Raw genomic sequence first — 19,112 nt, forward strand, 5'->3', positions numbered from 1 at the left:
GCACTGTTCAGCTTGTACCCTACTTTATGGAACTGGAAAACAGGCAAGGGGACAAAGCATAGATTGTAAAGGTCCGGTCTTAGGCATAGGCATATGCTGAAGCTGATGAACAGGTCTGTTTGTGTGATGGCCCTTTCTCTTGAGGAAATACAAGCCCTGCACAAAACAGATCCTTAAATCCTTTCATTATGCCTAAGGCACTCCAGGCCATATCTGGCTGAATGTTTTTGATCAACGCTGTATATTCACTTTTCTGCCCATAAGCAGAAGGCATTTGGTCCAGACTGATGGGTGTGTACTCCTCAGTGATGGGGAAGTATGAGAGCAGAAAAAAACAGCTTAATTCACACAGAATTTGGTTGGGAGACCTGAAGCCACCAAGGGCAGTTACCAAACCTGTGCTGTTTTAGCTTACTAAGCTCATTCCTACCTTATTAAGCATTCGTCATCTGACACACAGAAAGAAATGATGAGAGGATTTCCGATCTTTGTGCTCAGAGGCACAAGCATTTAAACAACTGGATTCTTAGCTTAAAGGCCATTTTTTTTCCAGTCCTACCTCACTCCTTTGTGCTTGTGGAAGGAGCTCCTTGCTGGCCTGTCTTGACTGGAGGTAGCAGAGGGGCTTGCTGATGTGGACAAGTGCCTAATATGGTCAAGCTTTCACCTGGAGGAAGACATGATGGGGGGAAAGGAGGAGGCACAATTAGTTTGACGTAAATGAATCTTTCAAGACACCACCTGCCACAAATACATCAGAATGAGTAGCAGAGTTGAAGGAGGCAGTCTCCTCCAAAACTAAACACAGCTTTTAGAACATGGTTGGAAATTAAATGGGCACATTTAACATCCTCAGGAAATCTCTTGTCAGAGGGAAACCACCTGCTGCTGAGGGAGACTGATAAATCTGGTTCCATGCACAAAATGCAGGGAAGCTGAAGCAGTCATGAAAATGCACCTCACAACCTCAGCAGGAAGATGTATGGCCTTTTTCCAGCTACACTTTACCACAAGCTGTATCTAATTTGCTATTCACAGTCACCCTTGAAGTAGGTTTTGAATGTTAGCTTTTCTTCTTTTCCACTGAGTGTGTATGGTTCAGATTACTATTTTTCCCTTCAATGCACAGCATAGTCAGGCATTTTTCCAGGTTAAATCTTATCCTTTAATTCCTGGTGATAGGAAAAGAAATGAGATTTTATTTTCTATTTTTAAGAAGAAGAATAAAACTGTTATTTTGACTATAATTTATTATAAAATTAGCTCTTCCCTCCCCTCTAGTAGGGTAGTTTTAAGGGAGAAACAAGAAGAATGTTTCAAACAGAAAAAATACAGAAATCTTGGTCTTCTGCTGCATTTACATTTTTTTCCTCATGGGGACAAGTCAATAGCTTTCCAATGCTGGCTATCCAATCCAGGCAGCACTCTAAATAAAAAACAAGAACTATAAACACTGTATCTCAAAATCAGTGGTTCTATAACAAGGAACTGCGAAAGTAAGCTGATGCCTCTTCTTTAGAAGACAGAAGACGTTGAACAAGACATTTTTTTGTGTAAGATATGTTCTGTTTAGAGCTGTTAGTTAAAAATTTGGCTGTTATACATTATACAGCACCCCTTCTACCAGAAGCAGCATGCACTATCATCTCCTTATATCCTTATCTCCATCATATCATTAATCTTACAACCACTTATTTGGTAAGGAGTTGTGCATTGTTTTGTTTTGGCTGTATAATGCAACAAATAAATACTGAACAAAGAATGTGTGTGTGCATGAGAAAGATCTTTAAGAAAAAAGAAACAGAAAAAAACAATACCAATCTGACTGATAAATATGCATGTAACAAGAACAAAAATTGTTTGTACTAAAGCAAAGAATGTAATGGATATTGGAAATTCTTCATTACCTGGTGTGCTGGCAGGGGCACCAAGCATTCCTGATATTCCTAAAAATAAATTCAGTGCTCTGGAGAATACAGAGTAGTAAAAATTATGATGATATAATGCTTAACCCCTTTATGTACAACAATGAACCTAAGAATGTACCACTGTACTCTAGCTCACATATGGAGATACATAGCTATATTGATGAAACAGTGAAAAAAACAAACAAACAAACAAACTAAAACTTGTTTCATGTGTTTTTGGCACATTGATCTATGATGAATGGAATAAAACTTTGCAAAGAAAACAAGCTAGTTACGAAATAATTGACATGAACTTCTTTTGTAATAGGCAAAATAACCTTTACAGCCTCCTATGATTCATTAGCGAATATGTCAAGAACTTGTAAATAACACTTGAAACTTGCTTTTTGGTCTCTTAATTAAACTAACATTGAAAGTCTCATCTCTTGAGGCATATGCTGCTGCCCTGAATATTTTAGGCAATGTTTCATTTCTTGCAGTTTTTTTCACTTTAAACATGAATGTGAATTAAACAAGTAATAATGCCCTATTTGAACTTAAAATTACCAGATAAACATCTTTAATATAATTAATTTGCTTGATCTGCATAGACACCCAAGGAGCAAGCCTTTCTCATTTTTTCACAGCATAGATTGTTTTGTACTAATAGATGCATATTGTCCCATATGTAGTTGTTTAGTAGATCCAGATATCTATAAAATAAAGCGAGGTTTTGGCCCTTTTGTAAATAATGCTGCTGTTAAATTTTGACTTGCATTTCAAATTCTGTTTTCCACTAAAGAAAGGCTTATATGACTCTCACTGCTTTAAGTCAGTCCTTCATTTTCTTTTCCTTTTACCCACAAATAGAGATCCATCTTTCAGCAGCTGCTGAGATGATGAAGTCTTACACCTTTCACCATGGTTCTTCAGCCATCATATAAAACAAAATTCATTTTGTAAACTTCTTCCATAGTTCAGAAATATTTCCATCAAGGCTTAGACAGAGAACAGCAACAAACATTTACATTGTCTTTAGGTTCTGTCCCCTTTTTGTTTGTATAAGTTGGTCAGGAGATGCCCAAGCTTAGGCATAAGAGGAAAAACAAACACTGAACTTCTACATGCTGTGCTTCAAGCACATGGCAAATATGACAACATTATTTTCCACTGGAGGGTACCACTGCAACAGCGTAATCAAAGCAACAGGACAGTTTTGCCAGCAACTTCAATTGCCACTATGTACCTAATTTGCTTTTAGTCATTCACTTGTAGAGAATGAAGTCCCACTCTACTTTTCTGGAAAGTGTTTGCATGGTGCAGTTCTCAAAGGATTAGGTTCTTTTGATACCTTCAAGGCAAATATTGGATATTACCCATCCTCCATGACACCTCATGCAGTTTTATATAAAAACGTCGTACAGGGTCACCTTCAAATGACTTTCATAGTTGATTTGTGTTTCAGAATTCGTAATACTATTACTACTCTTCTTGTGACTATTCATAAGCAACACAGACGTGATTATTAGTATGCAGGATTTCTCCTTCAACCTTCCTTTCTGGATTCCAACAGTTTCTCCCTCATTTAAGGCTCAAGTATTTGAAGATTCCATTATTAAAATGAAAGGTTTATATAGGAGGAGAAGGGGAGATAGGGAAGAAGAAGGGATGGAATAAGGGGAGATCATTCAGAAGTGAATTAGATCTCCCGTCTCCATAGAAATGCAGCAGTACTTGAGTTACCTGTTCTTTTTTGACTGACTTGAAAATTCCAACCTGGACACTCTAATTGGAAAAAAGTTGTGTCTTAGTAAGACCAAAAGACCATACAACTACATCACTGTGTGTTGTTCATTTCCATAGTATCTGTGTGTTTGTAATCATTACGGAGCTCATTCTCACACTACTTCTGCAAAGTAAGAAAGCATTATTTCATTTTTACAGACTGAAAATAGAGCCCAGAACTCCCAAGCTGAAGGAGTCAGTGTTTTAGAAATTTGTCATTTCTTGTCCGATATAGAAGACAAGACTTGTATTTTTAGTACTTGTTAGCCAGAAGGTTCGATTCCAGTTACCAAACAAAGGTCTGAACTGGCACTAATTAATGACTTGAAACTTTCAGTGCAGAACACATAGATGTTATGCCTAGATCTCCAAGAAAGTGTATGTGGTACATGGCATTTCTTGCATCTACTCAAGGAAGAATCTATTAAAACACCAGAACCAATAATTAGATTTGCATAGAAGTGAATCCCCATTTCTCCCTTCCAAGTTGTAAAACAAGTAGAGGACCAGTGCAATTTCTAGATGCTGAAGAGTGGAGTGCCACATGTGGAATCATGTCTCTACATTCAAGCTTTATATTATGGGGACTCTAAGTATTAATAAACATTTTTTTTTTCCTGTATGACAGCATGTAATCAGAAGTCAAGAAACTGAAGTTCTAGAGTTGTAGTCAGTGAAATCAATATGTAGCTTTGGACAAGTCATCTAATAAATCAGTCCCTTTTTCCTTATCAATAGGGTAGCTATGCACTTTTTGAAAACAAAAGCTAAACAAAAAACGTCTGACAAAAACCATTGCATACAGAGAAAAAACATTTTTATAGCCTATATGCACAACTACATAGATGCATATAAATACATACATGCATAGAAGATGCAGTTAAAATGTCCCAAAGAGCCTTAAAGCAAACAAACACACAAACAAAACCCCACCCTAAATCTCTGAAAAAAGTTCACATTCACCAGTAGTGAGTTACACTATTTTTTCAAAGTTATTTATGAAAAGAGTGTAATTTACAATTGTATTGATGTCCTACAAGAACAGATTGAAATGTAAGTCTCTTAAGCAAAGAACAGTGATTCTTTCTCGTTTCCATGTTTATGCAGTAGAAAGTCCAAAAAGTTAAATCCGAGACACACTTGGCTTAAACCTCAGTGTCATTTATTTGACAGTCTGAGTTCACCATCACAAGACCTGTACAAACCTGTGTGGACATCAATAAAATTATGTACATTAGTACATTTTCATTTTGCATTTATACTGATTTTCAGCTACTTAAGTGAAGCTTATTACATTATATAGAATGACAGAAACGTACAGGGCTACCTCAGAGACAGGAAATATGATGCATTCCCTGCAGTCATTAGCCTTCTCGTGACAGCTGTTAAACAGTGGTGAGCTTTTGGAGCAGCAGCAGAGCTTCGGATGCTTCGGAAACCCTGGTTATCCCACAGTAGGTAACTATTCATCCTTTGCTGATGATACTGACCCCCTGCCTGTTAAAGATGAAGCCAGTTGTTTTCTGGGGAAATGTTTAGGCTTCTTTTTAGCACTGAGCCATTGCCTCATGCTGTTTCTCACACTGCCTGGCTGATCTTGAGCCTGGGATAATTGGTAGAGAGGTCATAGACTTGTATGGGAAAATAAAACCTCCGTCTTTATGGCCCTAGATGAGCATTATTTGATGGCAAAGGAGTTACTAAGCTGATGTAACTTATTACATGCTGTACCTAAACAGATATTACCATTACAGTATCATTTTAATACAGCAGTCTGTACAGCAGAGGAGGCACAGAATGAGCTATAAAACATTTAAGGAATTTCTTGATGAAAGCAGGAGTATAACTGGCAATGACTATATTTCATCTCTAGGCACCTGCATCTATCAAGGACAGGACAAGTTAAAGGACAAAGATGCAAAAGAAAGTGAAGCAAGTGAAGCAAATCTAATTAGCAATAATAGGATATTAAATCTGTGTTATACTATTGACTCCTTGTACCCACCTAAAGATGGTAACCAGGGATGTCTCTGCTTGTGTCATGTAATGAATGTCTAGCCTACAGAACCTCTCTGAATCTGCAGTGCAATGAGGTACTTTTCATTAATGTCAATTAAGTATTAAATGTATCATCTGATTTAACAAATACTGCAGGATAACTTGGGGAAAAAAATACAGACAGACAGACTTTCAAGATAAAATTCTCACATTTGTGCTTCATGTTTCCTTAAAGGACTGTTTCCTGTAGTTTATCCATGAAAGACTTTGATGATAAAACTGCAAGTCCGTATTACCTTTAAAAGATTCTGCAAATGATTCATTAAATCACATATTTTTAAAGGAGAGTAGTGACTCTTTCCAGCTGCATTACTCTAGCAGCCAAAACCATTATCAATTGAGCATTTGCAAGGATATCTAAGAATACAGAGAGGAAGACATAAAACATGACATGAACTCCAAATGGGATGATTTTGGTTCTCTGTATTAGTCCACTGTCTGAAGATCAAAAGGCCATATCAAATTGGTGATATTTTGTTAATGAAAAATAGGAAGAGTAGTACATTTCTCAGTGCCGTGGTATGCTGACTTCCTGTGGCACTTAAAAGAAGAAATACATATGACAAACCAATAAACAGATGAACTCCCTAAGCACAAGCACTTAGACAATAAATCCCAGATAACAGCCATATTTCAAGAAATACTTCTGCACAATAATGGACCCAAGAAGATGGTAAAATTAATTTTTGCAGAGTTTTTTTTTAGACTTTTTTTTAACTTTATGGAAACAGGAACATATGGAAAACTGAAATGATCTGAAAAGTACGAGTTTGATCTTGGCAAAAATAGTATATTTTGTCATGGCTCAGTACAAAAATGTAGACAAAGTGGCCGTTCTTGGCACAGACTCATGGTCTTATTTTCAACTTATTTTCAGACTTGATATGAGGAGAAACTTTTTCACCATGAGGACAAGCAGACAGAGGAACAGGTTGCCCAGGGAGGTTGTACAGTCTCATAAAGGTTTTTAAGGCCTGGCGGGATAAACTCCTGAGCAACCTGCCCTGACCTTGTAGCTGATCCTGCTTTGAATAGGAGTCTGGACTGGATGACCTGCTGAATTCCCTTCCAGCTTGAAATACTCTGCGACTGTATGAATCATGGTAGGTATTCATCATCTCTACTGTGACAAGCTTTGCTATCTGTGGCGGCTGATAATTTTCATTCTTATTGATAAAGTGGTTGTATAAGGAATGTGTCCAATGTATCCAGACTGTTTCTGCTTAGTGCAGGATCACAGAAAGTAAGGTGGAAAACTTTTTAATTATCATTTTGAAGGACATGGAAAAGGGCATCACTTGCTACCACTAGGAGTTAAATCTTTGGCAAACCAGTGTGAGCATGGAAGCAGTGGCCCCAAGCACTGACTGCTGAAACCGAAAGCACTCATCACAGTCCAATTAATTTAATTTTCCTCTTACCTTATGCAGGTCCATGCCTCAAGAAATCCCATGCTCAGTCTAACTTCTAATTTGAACTTTGACCTCTCATATATTAAAGGAACTTTACTTATACACTTTTTCCAATTCATACTGCAGCAACATCCTGAGTATTATCATAGCTTCCATTCAAAAGAAAAAAGAGCAAGAACGTTCCCAGTACTTGAGGGGTTTTTTGGCTGATGATACAGAATCAAGCTATTATAAGATTCCCCTGCATTCATGTATAGGGACAATGTATCTCAAAGATCCACAGTATTGTGAAGTAAGTAATCTCTTCTCTTTCATGTACTTGCCCATATACATTCCACCTTTGGGGACTCAGAGGCAGTGACCTGGTTAACCAAGTGCTATGCACGTACCTGCAGAAATGCTGCAAATCTGGTCTACCGAAAAGGGCATCATATGCTGATACTTCTATGACAGCATGAAAAGCTTTAAACATTCATGTATTATTCTGAGGCTTTAATGACAGGCATTTAGAGGACTTTTTCTTTTCCTGAAAAAAATTTATTCTTTAATTGTCTGATACTGTGTTTTGCATTCTTTCCTCTTAATTGTCTAGTGCTGGTTGTTATTTGTAACCAGATATGAGTCAGTTCAGTCCAGTTCACTTTTCTGTGCTTACACAAATGGGTTAACTCTGCTAACATTTTTCATGAATAGGCAAATGCATTTTAAACAAAATTTGAGATTAGTATTTCTTCAGAAGTGCTACAGAAGAATACCCTAGCAGCTTTAATTGCCAATTGGAATATTTGCATAAGTAACATTTTCCAGGGAAAGAAAGACAAATTTATTTGAATTTCAAATTAATAATTAATATGGCTGGAAACATTCTGGAGAAAATGCTGAAACTGAAACACCGCAAGAAACTTTAAAATGTGCCTAGCAGTAATGTTTTTGTCAGAAGTCTACCAGCTTACTCAGCCAGCTGAAAAGTAATCAAGAAATTAGAAATTTCCCAAATCCCCAGAACAGCTCTGACTTTTAGGGCCTACAACTCTAGATTAGGCTGCAAAGTAGAAACTTCTGGAGTTCCTTGTGATCCTATTTCAGTTTGCAGAGAATTTAAATTATGCCTTTTTAATTTTTTTTTCCAGGTAGTAATGAGATTAGATTTTGAAATATTGAAATTTTTCATAAAATGAAATGGCCTTCCCTTCACCCAAACCAAATTTCAAATGAGTAACTGTTGGAAACATGAACAAAAAAAGACAGATTCCAAGTTACATTTGGCAAGTCATCAAGCACATATTTAACTTTAGACTCATTTTTTTAACCTACTTACTGTTCCAACAATGATTACAGTCAAACTTCAAAGGTTCAGTGTTAAAAATGTGTTCAGATGCTGTGATAAGGGCTGCCCAAAACATGTGTTGTGCTAAATCAGGTCTTGTATTTTAGGTGGTCATCATGTTATTATTCTTCAAGGTAAGTCACCACATACGTATTTATATCTCCAACCATGACAATGAGAAGACTGAAGAAGAACTGAGGCACAGTCATCTACAGACAGTCAAATCAAAAAAAAGGGTGGAGGAAGACAGAAGGATTGAACTTCTGTTGAAGAAATTAGAGGAAAACAGATTTCATGTCATCAGAACCTCCAAGCAGAATGAAACATTCTTACAATGTATGATATTTGGAGGCCTGATAGTAAAATCACACAATCTATAAAGTATGTATGTATAATAGAGTCACAAATATTCAAAACTTTGTTGAACAATTTTCCAGAAAAAAACTTATCTTAGTAGCTATCAGCTCAAAAACAAAATTACAATATATTTTCACATAAAATTAAGGGTTCTAACTGAGAAAGCATTATCTTTTCAAAAACCTTTCAGAGAAAATTAAATTGCAAAAGGAACAATAATTAATAGACTTCTGCTAGCCTAAAGAACATCTTCAGCAGAGGAATAGCTTCTGTTCAGTTAATCTGCGAGGAGATATTTCTATAAAATAAGGAAGAGTTTGGGGTATATAGGATAGCAGAGCTAATTATTAAAAAGCAATTGAGCAAGAAGAATACCCTAGAAATAAAATGATTGGACATGAATACAAAACAGCCTTGATCCCTGTTACAGCATAGCACAAAATGCAGCTTGTTATAGGAATCTGAAATAACCCTGGAGGAATACTTCAAGGCTAATAAAATAAAACCTCATTTTATTAATAACAAATATTAGGCAGCTCAGATCTCCTACTTGTTCCTTGCTTCTGCAAGGCTGGACTGAAAGCTACGAACGTGACCACACAAAGAAGAAGGGAAGGCAAGTGCTGGTCACAGCCATTTCCAGATGGCTCCAAAATGGATGGAAACATATGACCCTCACGTACCAAAACTTGTGCCTTTTAACGGGACACACGATGCCTCTGCTCAAATGTGTCCTCAGGGACAACCCTGAGGGACTGCAGCTCAGCTGCACCGGACACAAAGGAAAAATACAACAGAGAAAATCAGTCAGAAGCAAAGAGCAGCAGAGGAAATCAGTAAGAAGCAAAGAGTGGCAGAAAGAAAACAACCAGCAAAAAAAGTAGCAGAAAGAAACTATTACACATATGACCCCAACTCCTGCACTGCCTGTCACCTCTCCAAAGGAATTAAGATGGACTAAGTGCAATCTGTGGTGAATACAAGTGAAATTGAGACTAGGAAAAGGGAGAATAAACATTTAACTTAAGCTGAGCCTGGAAGAGGAGGACAAAAGATGAATGTTTGATTGTTCACATCCTCTTTTTCTCCATACCCAAATCTCTGATCAGAAGCATGTGTTAATTGGCAATAAGTTAAACTAAGTAAAAATTCCCCAAGTCAAGACTGTTGCAGAGGCAGTTGGAAATAGTCCTGGATTAGGCAGGAGCTGTTTGGGGCAGGTTATACCCAAAGAAACTCCCATGAGCACCACAAGGAAGTTGTTCAGCTTTGCAGAATTTCTTTATCAATCCTGAAAATTATAATGGACTTTATGCCCTTTCTTAATTTTGCTTTTAGTGAAAATTAGCTCAAGCGAAGACCAAATAATTGTGTTCTGCTGATTTCATTAGGTATCTTTGCCTGATAATATGATAAAAAAAGTCTTCATGATCTGGTGAGGTAATAAGTTGAAGAATTCAAACGATGTAATGTAAATAAATGTAAACTGCATTAATGCTACCAATAGAAAAATGTAAAGAATGCCTGCTTAATAAAAATTCACATACATACTTTCAGGTTTTGGTATGGTTAGGATGATAAGTGATATCTCTATTAGTCAATAGCTAATGTATGCATTTTATGCAAAAATATATTTCTCTGATCTTTGATGTGTTTGTTTCATACAAATAAGGATTTGTTAGTAGACCCATTGATTTCTTCTGGTGCAAAATATAATTTAATTCAAGAAGTTCTCAGAAATGAGGGAAAGTAAAACTTTAATTACCATTCAATATATAAACTATTTTAAAATATTTACAATAAAGAAAGAGGTCATCTTTCATTCTTGTCTGAGCTTCTTGTCAGAATCAGAGCAGTACAGGTGAAATAATTCCATGTTTAAAATATTATTTTTCTAATTCTCTTCGCTTGGTTTAAGGGTATCTTCTAAATTACCTTTCACAGTTGCAATTGTTCTGTATCAGTCTATACAGGATCTGGTCTGTTCTGCTTGGACTGGATTTCTTTAAATCACCGTGGATATAAAATCACCTCAATTTTTGATCTGTTGCCAAGTCGATAGGACAAAAAGACCAAAATTTCTTATTAACCATTTCAAAATACAGTCTCTGTACAAATCCAATTATGAGTCAGATTTTATTCCTCTACAGTCAAAGATGAGCAGGATCAATGCATTCCTACTGCCTTTATTGTATTTTGGATCTAACTTGGACAATTTATAAAGGTTTTATAAGGATAACATCTTCATGACACAAGCACTGCAATATTTAGACATATCACCCTCAACAGTGTAGGTTTAGATGAATCTTTCTATTGTAAGTGAGAATCATTTTCAGAAGGTCAGCTATATTGGCAGCAAACTGCAACACAGGAATCTCCATAGCATTTTTTGTACATCCAGTGGTCTGGGAACTATAAAACATAAAGTAAAACCCCCAGATCCCCAGTTATTCACATATATTATGTAGCTGAACATAATGTGTTGCTGCTCCTACATTTAAGCAAAATAACCTGAGAGATTGATTCAGTGTTTAAAACAAGGGGTGTATGGAAGTGTATTCTCAGTGGTTACTTCTGACTTTTTTGGGGGGATGAGAAATTAGTTTCCCTTCAGCCTATGTTATATATTTTAATTTAATTTCCATAATTTTCACTAGATATTGTCCACATTCCAAAACCTTCTGCTGCTGTTCAAGATAAAGGTAACCTTCCAGCTTTCTTTTTCCTGTATTTAAATAAAGCACAAAACAAAACCTACCTCTGGGAGGAAGGACAGAGAATGAATCCCTCCTTTCTAGACACCTGCCTTCTGCTATAATTTGGAGTTCTAAGGCAAATGAATTGAACTTGTTTGTTTTTCATAAAGCATGGAAATATTTTTATACACAGTTTATAATGTGTGACAGAATTATGTGTTTTCCCTGATAAGTATGAATGCAACTTCAAAGAACTTATATTCCAGCAATTTTTATTATGTTGCGCTGTATTTTTTCCTATAGGAGGTCATGAAACTTGGTGTGATTTACAAGGTCCTTAGGCATCTTTTATATGTTTATATAGGCATCTAAGTGAAAACTTATCTGTTGTCTTGGAGGTTCTTAGAACCTTGAAACATGATGAGTTTTAGAAAAGGTTTTTTTGATCTGCATGGTGAAGTCTCTGAAAAAAATATTATGTTAAAAAGACTCTGTCAAAGCATTCTAGGGTTCTTTTCATGGAGCAGCGTTCTAATTCTTTTTTTTTTTTTTTTTTTTCTTCTGCTTAGAAGCTTTACCTTTAGTTTCCATCTGTTCTAGCAAAGTTACTGAGACAAGACGAATACTGATTGCATATAGGTTTTGTATATTGGTAAAAGAGGCTTTGGTAATAAGCTTTGATGACAAAGAATAGAAAGTAGCCTAGGATGATAGGTGGTGGGATGCAGTCATTAGCACGCAGACTATTGAATCAGATGTCTGATATTCTGCCTCAAGCTAAATGAGTGAGCTTGAGCAGTTGAGAAATGCATCGAGCCAATGGATGCCAGTTTATAAAAGAACTTAAAGGAACTTACATTTCTTTTCAGATACTTAAATAAACAACACAATATTCAGGTTTGATGAGGATGATTATGCTTTTGGGGAGGAATTTAGAAAACTAACTGTATGTAGGACAATATACCAGGAATGTGAAATGCCCTCAGGTGAAGAACAGGCTGCTGTTCTGCTACAAAGTAAAAAACATCTCACATGACCCTCAAATTTTTTTTCACAGGTAAACAAGTGTTTGGTGAAGCTTACCCTTGAATAGGAATTATGGTACTCCAAAAGAAACGGCGGCCTGACAGATTTGATTTTGAGTAGATGCTCGCCACTATCAAAAGCAAAACTCCTCTGAAAAATGAAAAAAGGGCTGTCGGTAACAAAACAGAACCAAAAGGGAAAAAAATCCCCATCCCAGGATGCACTCAGTTAGGTTTTGAGGAATACAATGGTGAGAAAATTTAAAAGAAAACCATTATAGTTATGTTATGCTGTGGGAAGGTAGAAATCTCAGAATTTATGCATAAACTTAAAGAAAAAGAAACTATTACTCAAAGCATTTTCTACAAGTCTCCCCTCACCTCATTTAAGCAGTAAGTGACTGCTAGATTGAAGAAAATAAAAAAGAAATTATTATAATTTTGTTTTTTCACTGTCAAAGCAAGAATAACAACTGTTTTTATTTCTCCTGACAAGCTCTCTTTCTCCCTCCTGCCAGGGCAAAAAGTGAATTCATCAATCAATCAGTCTCATCTTTATGTAAAGTAAGCCCTGACATTATGCACAAGCCAGACATGCATTCACACCTGTGACACTGAAATTACACAGAAGAAAAATGGAACCAAATGAAAAATTTTCGTGTTTCTTTGAGGTCAGTAGTTCTTCAGAAATGTCACCCCTTCATATCTTGTAGGTGGGTGTATATCCAAGTGCTGTGCCTCTGTGGGATATATCTCTGAGTATTACTTTTGGCCCAGTAAACCTCCAAAGCAATATTTATTTCTGGGTAGCTAGCTGTGCTTTCCTGAGTTAACCTTGTTAAGGTTAACCTTAATATTCAAGGTGCAGCTCAACACCAAGTAATTCTTATGCAGCTATAATATTCACGTTCTGCAGTAGAGCAGAGCTTTCTATGTTAACATTACCAGTAAATCAAAAATTACTGTCTGTTGGACTTTACATTGAAATGGAGTGGTTACATCCTTCATAAATCTGTCTTTTCTCTAGCTAGCCACATAAATACTCCTAATCCTTTTTGTCCCAAACTCAAATGAGTTCACATGTACCATGTTTTATCAATGATCTGTTTGATGTTGTACTGGAGGGGAAACAGCAGCCTGGTCACTTACAATCCAGAGGCATTTCCTTTGTTCCTCACCACCTCCTAGCTAGTAAATTGAGATTGATAGCTGATATGTTGGTGTGGCTCATGACCATTATCATCCACAAATCTGTATTGCATTTAGAAGGAAGTTTCAGTCTGACCACTGGACATCTTTTAGGCATGATCAGAAGACATAGCATAAATATAGTTAGGCCAATTAGCACTTCAGAAGTCCCTTAACTTAAGGTTCAGTGATGGAAAGAAGTGACTACTCTATGACTCTGTGATGGGATCAACTCTTGGAACACAGTGATGCAAGATTGGGGAGAAGAGCAATATCTCATGAAAATATTTTCAACTTTGGAATATAAAGCACTGATAACTGTTTTTCTAAGAGGGAATTAAAGAAAAAATACCCTGCAATCTGCCTGAATTCATATACACCATTGAACCACATTGTAGTAGAGCATATTTGCCTAGCAAAAGAAAATACTTGATGATTATTTCCTTAGATTTCTTTGACATGAAAAGAAGAAATACATCTTTCCTAATTTCCTAATTTTCCTAATAATTTCCTAAATTTATTTTGTTTTCCCTTTCGTTGAAAATTTCACAGTAGAGTAGGATATCAGATTTATCTTTTTACTACTTCTTACCATAAGGCTTCACTAAATCATTCTGAGGAAGTCCATAATCTATAAATATCTTTATTTTATTCCAAATAATTTTTTCTGGGAAGCAATAAGAGGTGTTTTAATTTGTTCACCTTTTTAGAGTCTTTCTGCTGTTGACAGCAACTGCTTTCTGCAGCTATAAGACAGTCTTATTTGAAAGCTAATAAAGCAAATTAAAAAGTGAACTGATTGTAACAGGCTTAGTTTGTCAGGTGTTTGCCTTCTTAAAGTTCTCTTCAGTACCTTTTAATTACATATTTAAGCTAACATTTATATTATATACTGCAAAACTAAATTAGTAATTGGTTGCATTCAGTGAAGAAAAGTATTTTTCGATAGACTGATTTTATCCTGTGTTAGTTCTAGAGAACTGACCTTGACAAGGAAGCTGGATAGACCTGATATCTTGGATGACAATTGCTGCCAGGCAGCCCACCATCCCTCTGCAGGGTGAGAGAGATGCTACAATGCTATGAGTGCTCTGCTGACTGCTGTGAACAGGCTAGAACTAAATATATCCGATGGATAATGATAGGTAGCATTTGGGACCTTCTGATGGGTTAGCAAGGGAAAAAACCCTTCCCACTTTTGGTGGCCACATTTGGCCCATGAGCATCCTAAAGCAAGAACTCATTTATAGCTTACAGTGATATATGCATGCAAATTTACCAAGCTATGTGTTATAGTAATAGCAGATATCACAGTTAAAGCTGAAGAGATGCATTTTTTCCATCTTTGATTCCACCTTATTGCCAGAAAAGCAAAATAGTACTGAATAATGCTAATAATGGTATCAGTGATGTAAAACAGAAAATGATGTTTCCAGTTCAAACAAACTTAATTGTACTTGCTGATAGTCAAATAAGGTACCTTAATTGAAAACATTATTTGCAAGCCATAGTTGCTGTAAACAAATAATAGATCATGTGCTCAATGCAAGTTACATATATTGATCAATATGTATGAATGTGCTAAGTGCACAAGCAGTCTGCTTAGTCATTTATAAAATGCATAATATGATGTATTAGGATATATTTTATTTGGTGCTGCAGCTACATGATAATCAAACTGTAGCTTATGAATGGCTATATCCCAGTGTGCTGACTCATCCACACAAAAAGTCAACTTAAAAATCCTCCTTCTTCTGTACTCCAAAAGAAGAAATGGAGACAGAACCTGAGCAAATAAACAAACAAACAAACAAGGATTACTCAGTCTACTGTATCTTCTGGGAAAGCAGCACATATATAGGTACACAGACCACATACGATTCTCAGAGAACACACTAGCTCTTGAAAGCAGAGTAGCTAAACTGGAGAGGTCCACTCATAGTAAGTCTAAGAACATCCTTGAGCAGATTCTTCTCAAAGCAAACAACCTCCCCAGGCCAAGAAAGACAACAGAGCTTCATAAAGATTTTGAAAAACATAACGTAGCAGAATCAAGTTCAAGACAGCCATCCCATTTTCTAGGAGGAGGACACTGAACTGACAAAAGGGCAATGGTTCCTGTGGCAGAACCTAGTGCCCCCCTCCTCACTAGAAGATAGCCATTTATCCTGTCGCATTGAGGACATCTCTTTGGAATAAGAAACCCAAGCTGAGAGAAAGAGGCAGACTTTAGTGGTATGAGATGCTACTTCAACAAAATAGACAGCCCCTCATCCCAGAGAACACTGCATGGTAGTTTCTCTGTGGAGTACAGAAGTGGTTGCTCTTATCCGTTATCTGGATCCCCACTAGAAAGTGCTGGGGAGATGCCAGTGATTGCAGTTTCCATTGGTACTGGTGACAGAGCAGAACAAGAGAGAATCTGGAGGCAAATTCAGGCACTTCGGAAGAAAGACGACAAGCAGTACTGCTATGTTAGTGACATGTTCCTAAACCTGCAGGACCACTGGAGATGAAGAATCTTAGTGTCTGGCTAGGAAGATGAAAGGAACAGGAATGTAGATTCATCCAGAACCAGGGACATTGTGGATTAAGGAGAGGCTATACAGAAGAAATGGATTTCATCTGAAGAACAAGAGAAGTAGGTTTCAGGCGCCTGGGGAAAAAAACAAACAAACAAGCAAGCAAAAAAAACCTGAGTCAACATTTTAAGCTGAAGAGTAGGGGAAAGCTAACCAAAGCAGAAGATCACACAGTTTGGAATGATGCTTCTGCTCTGGAAGAAGACACGCACACTCAATACTCAAGCAAAGGAAGGAGGAATGGCAAACAGAGTGCTTTCTATATAGAATGCAGAAAAAAGAACATAAGCAGAGGTATTTATGCTTTTTCATTAAAGTTGAAGGTTTAGGAAATTATGTGTGTGATCTATTTAGTCTAACACTAAATAAAGATACCGCTATACCAGGCATGCTGGATACTCTTCTGATCAGTAGGATACTGAAATTGGACTACAAAATATGCAGGAGCCATGCTGAAGCTCAGCATATATGAAAAACTACTTACCTCAGTAACAAAATCTGTATGGATTGAAATTCTAGTCCTCAAGCAGGGAAAATATATTTTTGGATAGATCTTACCAACCATCCAGTTACCACTACAGGATGGTGACACTGACTGTGATCTGTTGACTGTGATCAAAGGCAGGAAATACAACATTCATGGGAGATTCACCTCCATGTAGATTAGGCAAATGTCATATCAGGCCCTAATGCAGAGGCCACAGTTTTTGTACACTATCAATGACTAGCAACTGACTGGAGGCTTCACAAGAAAACATTCAGTCTTTGAGTTACTCCTGTATAGAATGTAGTTCAGTATGTTAAAGTGGCTCCTCAACTGTAACAGCAATTGTAATTTATGCAAATGTACTCTATCCAAAAAATGAGCACTGCATAAAAATGAGGAAATTGTCAAAGAGCTACAAGGGCCAGTTGAAACGCTTAAATGTCAGCAGGTAGAAAGGTTTAAGAAAGAATGAAAGGGACATGACATGGTTAAGCAATGCAGTAAGGGAAGTTATTGGAAGCAAGAAGACATCCTTCAAAAATCTGAAATTGTTTCCATATAAAGAAAATAGGAAGGCTCAAGTCTTTCAGAAGGGGCATAATAAACAAATAAATAATGGCTAAAAGCTTGAGGAATATCTAAGCAAAAGGAATGCAAAATAACAAATCTTCTTTCAAACACTTCAAAGAGCAGGAAGGCTGCCAGCGAGTCTGCGGGAACAGTGGATAATCAGAATATGAAAAAGAGCATTGTAGACAAGCTAAACCCATCCCATTTTTAGCAACGGTGTTCACTGTGGATAAAGCTTGGGAGATTCCAATGCCAAAATCTACTCAGAGGATCTATATTAAATTGAAATTATTGCTTAGAAGGAGTCAAGGAATAAAGAGAGAAAACAGAAAGCATACAGTGGCAGGGCTGAGTGGTATTCATGCAAAAGATCTAGGAAAAATTGAGGTGAAATAGCCAAATTACTAATGAAGACTGTAACATCTTACTTAAAACTATCTTGGAGTGTGACAATCACAATGCCAACTTTTAAAAATATTCCAAGAGAGATCTTAACAACTAAATGCCTGCTAGCCTCTACTGAACAAATAAGTAGAAATTATGTTTAAAAAAAAAAAAAAAGTGGACATCCGGAAAAGTATGACCAAGCTGGGGGACGGGGGAGTAAGCAGGGCTTTTGCAAAAATACATCCTGCTCCACGAATCTACTGGAGTTCTCTGAAGGAGGCAAGAGATTTGTGAAAAAGAATATCTGTTAAACATAGTCTTGCATTTCTGAATGTTTCCTGACAAAATCCTGTGCCAAACTCCCTCATGAAAACTCAGTAACTGTGGAGTAAGAGGGAAGATCTTGCATGGATTAAAAAAATGACCAAAGAATAAGATGTAAAATAATTATAAAAAATCAGTAGTCAGTGGAGAGAAGGCATCAGTGGAATCCTGAAAGGCTTTTTTCCTTGGAATCCTGACCAGGTTTTCAGAAATCAAATCAAGCCACCCTTCATGATCCTAACTAAGTGGAACCAGTTCAAGAATAGAAAGAACATTTCTGGACTCAGTATTTATCAGATGCAACTAAGACCTGTGATAGGTGATTAAAGTAAGGCTTTAGATCATCGCGTAGCTTTGGATCTGTCTCTTTTGGTGTGACCTCTGTCAGTAGTGCTTTTCTTTCTATTTGATAAGCGAAAATTACTCGTCACAAGTATTGATTACAGTAAGGCAGATGAGTTGTAAAAACTTTCTGTTCATTTTGTCAATGATCAATTCCCAAATCACTGTTTCTTTATGTATCACAAGTTGTGATTTGAGGGATGATTTTTCCCTTGTGATTTCATATTAGTTTTATGTGTGTGGAAACCCTCACGTACCTTTTTAATGCAAATCACCCAGCATGTGCCACTTGATGCTTTTAAAACAATTTCAGGAGAAATTAAAGTGTATTGATGGTGGCAGTGGCTTACTGATGAATCTCCTCATACCACTGGAGTATTATGGTTGTATGAAATCATATACAGTTTTATAAAATGCTGTTATTTAGGAGGCCTCTTATGTTACTGACGAATAACTGTATCTTTAACCACTTTATGCAGAGGACCTTGTACTTTTATTGGTATTGGCAAGGTAGTAAGGGGGAAAATAAGTTTTATCTGGACAGGGTTATCACGATCTGATTTCCTTTCTCTGTCTATTTTAGTAAATCGGAGAATTTGGCCCAAACTGTGGGACGGATCTGTCTAGTTTCGTTCATCACTGATCCTCAGTTTTTAGCTCTGCCC

This window comes from Dromaius novaehollandiae, chromosome 2, assembly GCF_036370855.1.
Source record: "Dromaius novaehollandiae isolate bDroNov1 chromosome 2, bDroNov1.hap1, whole genome shotgun sequence".
Classification (NCBI taxonomy): domain Eukaryota; kingdom Metazoa; phylum Chordata; class Aves; order Casuariiformes; family Dromaiidae; genus Dromaius; species Dromaius novaehollandiae.